This window comes from Lissotriton helveticus, chromosome 1_1 (genome assembly GCF_964261635.1).
Source record: "Lissotriton helveticus chromosome 1_1, aLisHel1.1, whole genome shotgun sequence".
In the NCBI taxonomy this organism is placed as follows: domain Eukaryota; kingdom Metazoa; phylum Chordata; class Amphibia; order Caudata; family Salamandridae; genus Lissotriton; species Lissotriton helveticus.
In genome coordinates, this window is record NC_136057.1 from 190,846,100 (window position 1) to 190,858,584 (window position 12,485).

The window sequence follows — 12,485 nt, forward strand, 5'->3', positions numbered from 1 at the left end:
AGGTGCTCCTGTTAACGACTAGGATATTAGTTTAGAGAGGCGGGAAGGCCCACATCACCTATATCAATACGAGTATCCTTACTCAACTCATTTCAACAACCAGTACAGTGTCCCTATCTCAAATAGGTTTGATGCCCTTTACGGACAAGGAGGCCTGGAAGGGGTTGATTGACTACCTGGAACATCAATTTTGTCTGATTACACCGACTATATACAACATGATATAGGCCTAGGTTAACACAAATGCGTTGCACAAATCTATTTCCGTTGAAAAACCTGAACTAAACAACCTCACAGTTCAAGAAAAGGGATCCCCACCCGAGGTCGTACCATCACTAGCCCGGCTAAATCGACCTATTAACTTATTAAACGCCCATAGTCCTGTTCCCACTCATGTAGACCAAACGTATAACATCACGGAAGAGCAGGTAGTCATACGTATAGAGCCATCGTACGTTAACCTAGCTGAAAAGGCAAACACAGATATAGACACCAAAATATTGTGCTCATTAATACCCTGTAGTGCAAGTTTAGTGTCTTGGAATATTGCAGGGCTGGCTGATAAAGCCTGCGACACCACCTGGCTGTCTTTTGTCAAGCAACCTGCAGTGATATGCCTCCAAGAAACATGGCTGGTGGAAAAAAATGTTTATATTGAGGGGTATCAAAGCTTTTTTACTCCAGCAGAACCATCGAATAGTGGAAGAGCAAAGGGGGGCCTGGCAACCTACGTTAATTTGACACTCACCTGTCACAAAGTCAAGCGTCATTCTGGAAACAGAAATATCCAAGTTCTAGAGCTAAAGAGGGGCAAAAACACCCTTACTCTGATCAACTTTTATAATGCAGTAAATCAGAATGGAGAGTGTAATATATTGCCCTTGTGTGACTTTCTGAGAGACAATGCGGGAAATCTGCCGCGTCAAATACTGATCACAGGCGATTTTAATACCCATCCTTGTGGGAACCCAGGAGTGACTGTTATTGACCAACTGGGATGTAATAGCCTGAAAGGCTTTCACTTCGATCATTCGCGGCGTGGAACACAACTAAATACCCTGATGAATGAAAATAACCTAATTACAGCCATGACTATGGTGGCGGAACAAACCCTTCACCCTGTCCCCACGTATAAAGGTCACACAAATGGGTCATACCTAGATCACATTTTATTATCCGCTGATCTTGCCAATATTGTCTTGGACTTCTCCATCCAAATGAACATTCATAGTGACCACAACCCTATATGCATCAAACTGGGTCGGGGAGTTTTTGAACAGCGAAAGCCACGTGAAGCTCGTGGGACTTTAAAGTGTATAAATGGAAAGCGTCGCCTAAAATGGACAATGGTGAACTGTGAAAATTTGCACACCTCTATTAATAACTTGTGCAGTTCCGAACTTTCTCTTTGTGTGTCACTAGTATCATCATCACAACAAATCTTGGCTGCATTTGAGGGTGTTGCATTAACAGTAGGGTCGTTGTTAATGGTGCCAGTTAAAGGCAATGCTGGCAGTAACCCGAAATGGTTTGACAACTCCTGCTCTAAGGCCAGCCGAGATCTCAAGATGGTCCTGAAAATAAAACCCAGAGACTCGGTTCACATTAAGGCCATGCGCGCCAGGTATAAAAAGTCCCTTGCTACACGAAAGAAAGAGGTAAAGAAAAGTGTCTGGGAGACCCTCTTAGATCCCAAAACCTTGGGAAATAGTGCCAAGTTCTGGGAAATTATAAATAAACCCCTGTTTGACCACCCAAGTAATTCTGTTCTTGGTACAAATATCCCAGAGGAGGAGTGGGTTAACCATTTTAGTTCGATTTTTAAAAGTAATGAGTCTCAAGCTGAACATAGTTTTGTTGCTCCTAAGGAGAACTTTATGCTCTTTTCAATTAATGAGGTTGAAAAAGGAATCCAAGGGCTAACAAGCAACAAGGCCCCAGGGCCAGATGGCCTCCCTCCGGACCTCTTTAAATCTTGCATATCGCTATGGGCGCCTGTCCTCACTGCTGTACTCAATGCGGCAGTGGTTTCTGGCTGCCCAAAGTCGTGGGGGGTCTCCACCATCGTACCCGTGTTTAAGAAAGGAGACCGAAATAGCCCCCTCTGCTATAGACCAATATCTTTAATTAACTCTGTGGTCAAAGTAGTGGGGGGAGTAATCTTAAACAGGCTAGTTGCATGGGCAGATGAAAATAAAGTAATATCCCCAATTCAATATGGTTTTAGGCCCGGTCACTCTACGGTCACCCAGTGTTTTAACCTGTACTTGATCATAGGGAAATACACCATGGCCGCCAAGATACAATTCACATGGCGTTCATGGACCTATCGTCGACTTTCAACTGTGTAAGCCGTGGAAGGCTCTGGGACGCCATGGCTAAAATGGGTGTAGAGCAGAACCTAATTAACTTGCTAGCAGATATGCATTCTGACACGAGAGCAAATGTCCGGTACACACAAGATCTAAAAGTGACAAGAGACTTTGGTGTGGATCGGGGTGTCCGGCAAGGGTGCATTTTAGCCCCGTTCCTCTTCAACCTATATATAAATGACCTGGAAGAGCACCTTTTAAACACAGGAGCAGATTACCCTTATGTCGGACGGAAGGGACTGCCGGTTCTGCTTTATGCGGATGACGCAGTCCTGTTATCCAGGACTGCAATTGGTCTTCAAACACTGTTAAATTCCTTCCTTGCCTTTATGAAGTCTCGAGACCTGAGCATTAATAACTCCAAATCTTTCGTAATGAAGGTTGGCCAAGGTAATAAAAAGCCAAATTACCTAAATGTTAACAGGGAAATAATCCCAGTAACAAAAACATTCTCTTATCTCGGAGTCCTGTTCGACTACCAACTGAACTGGGGAGCCGCGGTACAGAAGAAAAAGGGGGAGGTAACCCGGGCAAACGCAGCAATACTTGACTTTGCAAGAAAAATGGGCAATAGCCCGGTGGCTGCGCTGCTCCAACTTTACCAAGCCAAGAGTGTTGCTACTGCATGCTACGGCAGTGAGGTAAGGGGATATGCCTCACTAGGAGCCCTGGAGGTAGTAGAAAACAACTTTCTAAAACAGATACTGAGGGTTCCAAGGGGAACAGCAAACTTTTCTGTACATGAAGAGTTGGGTATGCCTTCCCTATGTGACAAGATAGCTGTTAACCCCTTACTTTGCTGGCTAAACAGTGATTTACCACTTACCCAGCAAATTTTGAGGGAAGCATTAACATGGGAAAATAGGCTTAAAGTTCCCTGGATAAAGTACTTAAGTAACTGTTTCACTGAATAAGGGCGCCCCGAACTCTTTTCAACCCCAGAATCCATTACGAAATTGGATGTTATTAATGTGAAGAAGGTTTTTATTACATCCAGGTATTTAGCCCGGGTGGATGGCGAATTAAAGAAAGGAAGTGTACGGAAACATGTGCTATTAAAAACATCTTTGCTCATGGAACCGTACTTGTCATGGCCTATGTCAGGTTACGATCGTTTCCTGCTGACGAGGTTTCGCCTGGACTTATTTCACCTATTACTGGCCGTGCCTAAGGGGACCCACCGTGGTCAAGTGCTGCCGGCTTGCGGCTGCGACGAAAAGTCTCCGCAAGACCAGGCACACTTTTTCTTTATCTGCCCCTACTATACTGTACCACGGAGGCTATACTTAAAACCTTGCTTCAAAAAATTTAATTTTACACAAATCAGACCCGCACTTTACTACCTTCAGCTGTTAAGTTGTGATTGCACTTTATTTGTATGCAGCTTTTTAAAATTAGCACTTAAATTTAGGAAAAGCATGGGGGGGGTAATAGTGCCATTGACAGATATATTCTTAGCTAATAATAACTTTTTACATTTTTATAGTACCTTTTATATTTTTATAGTACATTCTGCTTGTGACTTTCTAGTTCTATGTTGCTTTTAAAATTCTTTTGACTGTATGAGTTAATATATGTCTAATGAAATATGCTTTCATGGTTGTTATTACTAATAACCGAATAAAGTTATTTGACTTGACAGTACAAGGTGCCATGGCATCTAAGTCTTACATGTTAGGCTCTAATATTCAGGATATTTTGCATTGTGCTGAATGGTCTGCAGAATCGACTTTTAAACAATTTTATTATAAGCCGGTGGGAGACATAACATCTGTTGTATTTAATAAAGCGTTAAACTAGCATAATCCGAAGACTCCGGTCCTGTAATAAAATCAAAAATTTGCTAGCATTCGCGCCAAGAATTTTCAATTCTATTAAGGGCACGGAGGCGAAAATTATCCCACCCGGCTATGTACAAGGTTATTGTTCATATTACCCACCCGTGTTTAATGACATGATGAGGAATTTGATACACAGATATTGCAGGTTGTTCATTTTTTCCTAGGCGCAGACAAGAAGTCTGAATAAGAAGTTCTTCCAGTTGAAGACTACAAAATGGATCTTGGTTCCGTATTAACTTCCATGTTGGAGGATGTTCTAGAGTTATGGTTGATCTATGAACTGTTGCAGTTCAAGCAAAGAAAGAGGATGATGGGATTGGACTAAGGGCTCTTATGGAGGGCCAAGGAGGCGTTACCAGTGCAAAGCACCATGGGCAATGTAGTTGTTATAACTAATTTAATGTTTTTATTGGCTGCTGTGTTTTATACAGTAAAGAAAGAGATAGCATAATCCTTGCCTCCGTGTCCTTAATAGAATTGAAAAATGTTGGCGCGAATGCTAGCAAATTTTTTATTCTCCCCTTTCCAATGCTACCTCCCTTCATCTAGACGAGTGCTAGGGGGGCTGAGATATGACCCTGAGCACCAATGTAAGTGAAAGTAAATTAGCCAACGGGCTCATTTTACTTTCACTTTAATTACATCGCATTGACGTCATAACAGAGAGAAAAAACAGCTGCAGACTGCTGGAGTAGCTAGTCCCCAGCAGCCCAAGCTGTAAATAGCAAAAGGAAATCCCTCTGGTACTGCCTCTCATGCCAGGTTTTTCTGGATCCATCCTTAGCACCTGAAAAGAGGTGCCGAAGACTCATTGAGCACATCCTTAGCCCCCAGGAGACTAAAAATAATGTATATGCAAATTTATTGGAAGAGTATAGATATTATGGGGGTAACTGTCTTGTGTGCACTTTTCTGCCTTCTTCTGCAGGTGAGGGAGCTAATTATCACCAACTGCTAATGAACTGTAGCTTATCCTGCAAAGTTGTTCTTAGTATATTTAATAAGCAGTAGTTTCTGTTACTATATCTGCGGATTTCAATGTTTCACTGTAAGACCTTCCTGTTTCCGGAGAACCTGGGTATTCTGGAACTTATAGTAAATATTTGAACATGGTTGCACAAACTAACTTGAAAATGTAAATTACTAAAGGGGAATGTGTGTGAATAAAGAGAAGCATTAATGTGTTAAACAATATAATAAGAGAACAGTGAACATTTTGAAAGACAGGAAGGATGAAAGGAAACATCAGGAAATATATTAAGGCTGAAGAGGATTTAAAAACATCAAATCTGCATACAAGGTGGAGAATGAAGCATGAGAGAAAGGATGACTTGCGCATGGTGCATAATGGACCAACAGGAGGGAAGTCAATAGAGATTGTGGGAAATAGTGAGCGTGAGAGAATTTGTGTCGTTAATGAAGAGTTTCAGTAGTTTCTGTTACTATATCTGTCGGACTTCAATGTTTCACTGTAAACCCTTCCTGTTTCCGGAGAACCTGGGTATTCTGGAACTTATAGTAAATATTTGAACATGGTTGCACAAACTAACTTGAAAATGTAAATTACTAAAGGGAAATATGTGTGAATAAAGAGAAGCCTTAATGGGTTAAACAATATATTAAGAGAAAAGTGAACATTTTGAAAGACAGGAAGGATGAAAGGAAACATCAGGAAATATATTAAGGCTGAAGAGGATTTAAGAACATCAAATCTGCATACAAGGTGGAGAATGAAGCATGAGAGAAAGGCTGACTTGTATTGTATTGTATTGCGACTTATGTAGCGCACGTATCACCCAAAGGCATCAAGGCGCTTGCCTTGGGAACCCGTCCTGGCTTTTCCCTGTGAGATAACCCCTACTGGGTATCCCCAGGGTGAAAGCCAGGCATCCCGCAGCGGGTGGGCCGCCGTAGTGGAGATTAAGCAACTATTGCCCAGAGTTGCAGCGTGGGACCCCATGATTAGAATATGCACAGAGGAGAGAATTATCGAGTCCGTGGACATTTTTGGGCTCAGGACCCTGCCGCGTCGGGAACTGAACCCTGGTCCCGGGCCAGACCTCTGCATCAGGGAGCCACACTCCTCCACTTGCAATGGTGCATAATGGACCAACAGGAGGGAAGTCAATAGAGATTGTGGGAAATAGTCAGCGTGAGAGAATTTGTGTTGTTAATAAAGAGTTTTTAGTTGGTAAAGAACCAATACTTAGAGGAATATAAAATTTGAGTGGCAAGGCTTCTTATTTTAACCGGCCTCGTTATTGGGTAGGCTCATGTTTTCTTTCTTTGGTATTCCCATTGGTTTACCATGTGAATGAGATGAGTGATGCTGTAAGATTGAAGAGAGTTAAGAGCGTTTTTTGTAAGTTTGTGCTAGATGTATTAAACACCTTCAATGCTAAGGCAATTCCCGCTGGGTGCAGAACATCTTGAAGTCCCATTGTTCATGACAAGGTCAGCTCGTCATAAGCACAGCTCCAGTGTACTGCATGACGAGCTGACCTTGTCATGAGCATGGAAGAGGTTAAGGGATATAATTCCATCTATTCGTGTTGCTATGAATGACGTAAAAATTAGAAGATTATCTATGCTTGTTAACTGGCAGGCTTCTAACATTGCAGGCGCATTAACACATATAAATAATAAATGAATTATTATTGCATGTGATGATTATAAGAACCGCTTAGCGCTAGTTTCCTTCTCACGAAAGAAGGCAGTATTTGCAGGGTTATGAAGGTGAGAGAGTGGTGCTCCTTCATCCCAGACAACAATAAGCTTATATGTTGCTAACAACTTATCTTTCTTGTGAAGTCAAAGCTTTGGAAGAATATGGCTTTTGGTAATCTGTAGGTCCCTAGGTTGGTAGCTTTGGGAGCACATGGTTTTTGGGAATCTGTAGGTTCTTGAGTTGGTGAGATTGAAAAGGGTTTTAGTAAGGTTGGGTAGGGGCATGCTAAGGATTACACCAACATTGTGATTATTTTGCTAATTTGTGGAATTGCTCTGTTTCTCTTGTTCAGATTTTCTGAATTAACATTTCTAAAACGTGGGTATCTTTCAAAACAAAGGGGGTTGAACTGGAGACACAAGATACCAGAGATTGAGTATATAATCAACTCTTTTACTGTCTTTTACCATGCAGAAGACTTTTCTGTCCCAACAGACACATGAATATGCATTCTGGTACTTTTGGTCGGCATTCATTTAGCAGCCAAAAACCAAAGTCAAGTATGCTAAACAGATAAGGTTCAAACAACTGCATGTACTTAAAATTGTCTCAGAAGCTCAGGACTACAGGTTTGAAAAGATGGGGTAGCACTGAGGTTACCCAGCATCCTGATATATCTATCATTTGTCGTACCTTGAGCAAATCCTCTTTCTTTTGGAAAGCATTTTATTTTTGCATGCTGGGAGCTATATGCCCTTAATCATAATTGGGTAAAACTTAAACCATAGATCCCAAAATGCAAGGAACTGCAGTGCAAAACACAAGCATGAATGTTTGTCCGAAGGCGTTATAATGACAAAGCCAGCTCGTCATGGGCGTTACCTGCGCTGCGCTCATGACGAGCTGGCTTTGTCATGAATAATGGGATTTATGAACATCCAGAGCACAGCGGGAAAACCCCTAGCACTGTAGTGGTTAAGAAAACATTCATCTGCTTTATCTTTTTTTCTTGAACATTAGAAGTAGGTTGACTTGAAATGCCTATTTAATTTTAAAATGCAATTTAGGCTAATAAAAAACAGAACTAGAAACAAAGATGCATGTGGCATATTTTCATAGGAAAACAACAGAAACTCTGAAAATGTTAATGTTTTGGTCTAAAAAGTAAATTCAATACAAAACAGAAACAGCTGTTATCAGTGGTGGAAAGTAGGGGGGATCCTACTGGATCCCGATTCCAGTAGCCATTTCTGGGCCGGATCGGGGATCTGGCCAACTCAGGGAAATATGCTGAATTTGTCCTGGTGTCCTTTTCTAATAGCAGGACACAACTAAGCAGCGCCCGCATGGTGTCTGCATTCCGTTTGGTGCAGCAACCTTCTGGCAGCAAGGTGGTTTTATTATTTTCACTTCCAATCGGGCACAAACAAAGGCCAAATTTCAACAACCATCTTTTGTTTAAATATCCTGTCAGGAGGCCATCTGAGGCCTAACATCTTGCTGATAATGTAACAGAAAGAAACAAAAGTACATAGCTGATCACTTCATACGTACTTTTCAGAAACTATGACTCAGAGGCAGGTTTTTGACATTGTTCAACCCCCTAATACTCCCAAGTAAGACATGGGCATCGCTAATTATTCCACCGAATCCGCACTCCTTGGGGTGATCGAGCGACTCCGACACGGTATTGATAGCGGTGAGACCTTTGCGCTTATCCTTCTTGATTTAAGCGCTGCTTTCGATACCGTGTCTCATTCCATCCTACTGGAGTCCCTCCGCTCCCTCGGTGTTGCTGGACCAGCGCTTGCCTGGGTGGCCTCATTTCTTAATGAGCGCACATTTCAGGTTTTTTCAAACAAAGCTGAATCTGCGATTCATTCATCTGCTCACGGCGTCCCTCAAGGGTCTATATTGAGCCCTTTGTTGTTCAATATTTACATCAGACCACTTGCTTCTATCGTAGAGGACGCCGGTCTGTCCATATACTCATATGCAGACGACACGCAGATTGTGTTTTCTTTGTCTAGCAGCAGGGCTCAGGACACTTCTGCCCTAAAAACTGGCCTTTCTCGCGTTGCAGCTTGGATGCAAGTCAATCTGCTGAAGCTCAACGGAGAAAAGACTGAGGTTATCATACTAGGCAAACATAAAGATCTGTGGGGCTCTAGACACTGGCCCAGTGACATGGGTCCGTTACCTATCCCCGTGCCGGTTGCTTGTAACCTCGGTTTCCTAATCGATGAGAAACTCTCGATGAGACAGCAGGCAACTAAGGTTGCTGCAGTCTGTTTTAATACCTTACGCTGGTTGCAGAAGATCATATGGATGTTGCCTGAGTCCACTCGAAGAACTGTCGTTCAGGCCCTTGTGATGTCCCGTATCAACTATGGCAATGTGCTTTATCTAGGAGCTGATAAAGCAACAATAAATAAACTCCAGGTTGTACAGAACTCAGCCGCCCGCCTTCTGTGCAATGTTCCACGGAGAATGTCCGCAATGCAAGCTCTGCGTGACCTTCACTGGTTAAAAATCTCTGATCGTGTGGTTTTTAAAACTTTGTGTCTCCTGTTTAAGATTCGTCAGGGTTCTGCCCCCATCTACCTGCACAATCTTGTCCAGCCATATCAGCCTAGTCGCTCTCTTAGGTCATCTAACAATGGCAATTTCGCGATTCCAAGAATTCGACTGGCAAAAATGGGAGGCCGTTCATTCGCACACTTAGGACCGAAGATGTGGAATGCTCTCCCGCTGGCGCTAAAAACAGAAACTAATCTTCTGGTTTTCCGCAAAAAATTGAAGACTTTTCTGTTTTGAGTTTTTGGTTCTGTCCCTCTTTTCTTCTCCCTCAGCAATTGCTTGTCTTCTTCTCTAGTCTGTCCCTGGCGCCGGGAAACCCATTGCGGGTAGCTGTGCGCAATACAAATTCAATAAATAAAATAAATAAATAATATTTATCTATGTGTATGAGTAATGATATTAATAATGATTTAAATGGCACGTACTAATTAATTTTGTATTTAGTTCTTTTATAGAGCTACTTATCCCACTGTATGGGGTCAGAGCGCTTTACATCTCACAGAGAAAGTAAATCAATGTACAGGAAATGTACATGAGACAATGAGGGTTATGTGGTGTAGCAATCACATATCATCCATAAGTTTAGACATTATATGATGAGAGTGAACGGTTGGGCGAAACACAAAGTCAGGATAGGAAACATAACAGTGTTTTGGGTTGCCTGTACTATCAAGACTTTAATCATTCTCAAAGGAGCACTTCTTCAGCCCTGTCAAGTACCACACATCAAGCGTTAGACTAACACATTTCAGTGTGGTAGTCCGCATCATTGTATGGCAATGCGAAGTCACGCATATAAGCGCCTGTGCCTCGTCAGTTGTCAAGTACTGCGGCCGAGCGCTGGTTGTAGCCTGTTTAATTACCTATGGAGTGGCACAGCAGCCACGTGCAGTGTGTGCAGCTCGGCAGTCTAGAGGCTGGCCTGGGCTGAGCTCGCTATAAATCATGCAACATTGGTGGATTGTTGAAATAATCACTGCCCCGCGGCGCAGCATTCTGCATACTTTCACTGACATCACAGTCAGTGCCTGCCAATGGGTAGTCAGCGGACGGCAGTTGAATTCTGCACTGTGAGCCAGCCCACTGTAAAATGAGTCCCGTGATTTTGTGACAAAGTGCAAGTCCGATCACCGAAGACCCCTCGGGGCCATGGTGGTGGCCAGGACGGCTGACTCATGAGTCTGCAGCGGCGCCCGTCTGGTACTGTCGCGTTTACAGCCACAGAATGCGCCGGCCCGGAACCCCTGACTGCAGCTCAGCTGACTCTGAGAAGAGCGATTGTGTATTGATTTAGCTCACATACTTTAAAGATTTTTGACCGTTCAAGAAGTTGGTTTGATAACAGCAACCTTGAGACTCGGTCTTGAAAGTGAGCAATTTTATATCAGGTATCACGTAAGCATGTTTAAACTACTGGTGGTTTACAATTAAAATCAAAATAGCTGATAGAAGCTTGTGATGGCTATGAGGCACGGGAATTTTGGCCATGGGTTTCTTCAGGAAAGCTTGCACATTAGGACTGGAAATTGAGAGCATGTAATGCACTCATTACTTTGTGTTTTGTGAATCTATTTGATTGAGACTGCAGTAATGTGACACTAAGGAACAACGGTGGTGCAGCAAGATATTGGTAGCAATGTAAGTTATAGGTATTGTCCTTAAATAATGATGGTTTCATTATTTATGTCTTTAGAGGCCCCTGAGGAAGGGACCCTTGTATCCCGAAATGCATAGGGCAACACACGGATAATGATGAAGTAATGTTAAAACAACATTCATCTGCATAAGTCTTTTGTTTTATGGTTGTTTGACTGTACACTTTGAAGAAGTGTGTTAATGGAAAATTTCAAAAAAAAAATTAAGAGGTATATAAATATATGTGTAACCTGAAAAAAATGAAAAACACATTAATGATGATTTGTTATTGATTTGTGTTAGAAAAATGTAAAAGTGTTATTTTAAATTGTTGACATACACACAGCTGTGCACAACTGCACAGTTACTCAGGTACACGATTACTTGAACACCTATATTTAAATATATTGCTGTGCCATATTCGAGGGATTGCAACTTATGATCTGTAAGTCACCAAATGATCTCAGTCTCAAAAGCATTCTCCCACTTACCTAGTTACATAAAATACAAAGATGAGATCTGTACGTTACACGATCTGCTTTGCAGCAGGCACATTAATCCTCTATGCTACTTTAGGAGTCAATCGGACAAAACACAGAAATCTCCAAGATCTGCATTAACTACCAGTTATCTTACCGCTTATAATCTCCTCACAAATGCTGGCCATACAAAGATCTGCGCAGCAGGTTAATAACCCTATAAGATACTTAAAATACATAATCTTTGATACCGATTAAGTACGAAAGAACTTTCAAATATGTGAGTTTAGACTACCAGATGTACAAAACTATCTTCTCAGTGCGCTGTTCTAATACGCTATTAATATCAACGCTCCACGTGCTAAAGAAATACAGTTGGACGTTTGCTTCAAATCCAGCATCCAGCACACCCATATACTCACCAGTGGCCTAGTGTGGCTTCACATCCAGCCAAACAGGGCTGCAGTTACAGCAGGAACAGAGGGGAAAAGCATGACAACACCATTGACTCACGGCAGCATGCTGAGAGTACACATAGGGTCTTGTCGGCGATTGGCCAATTTCCTCTTGATTCTGACGGGCTCATCTGTTCTTCATTCTGATTGGCTCCTCTCTTCTTGATTCCGACTGGCTCCTCTCTTCTTGATTCCGACTGGCTTCTCTCTTTTTGATTCTGACTGGCTCCGCTTCTGATTCAGGAGCTGCCTGGCGGAAATCCCCTGTAGTTCTTTTCCGTGAGGACCGTGACGCACAAGGAAGGGGTGTTGGCGTGTTTATCTCTACACAATGAATGCATAATGTAGCTAAGATAAATAAATGGTTTAGTAAATAACAGGAAATACGATTAATCGTTTCTAATGACATCGGCTCAGTTGTTCGATGTGTTTTTTTTGCTAATAAATAGTTTCTT

The 12,485-nt window shown here is 42.2% G+C and overlaps 1 protein-coding gene across 1 annotated transcript in view; it reads right to left on the minus strand.

The window, feature by feature from the left end:
* The window catches only part of DUSP12 (dual specificity phosphatase 12), a 155,312-nt gene extending 143,172 nt beyond the window's left edge, over positions 1-12,140 (minus strand). Inside the window, exon 1 of the mRNA XM_078662962.1 lies at positions 11,998-12,140. The gene's annotated coding sequence lies outside the window, so the exon portion shown is untranslated. The remainder of the gene's footprint in view (positions 1-11,997) is intronic.
* Between the last annotated feature and the right edge of the window lie 345 nt (positions 12,141-12,485).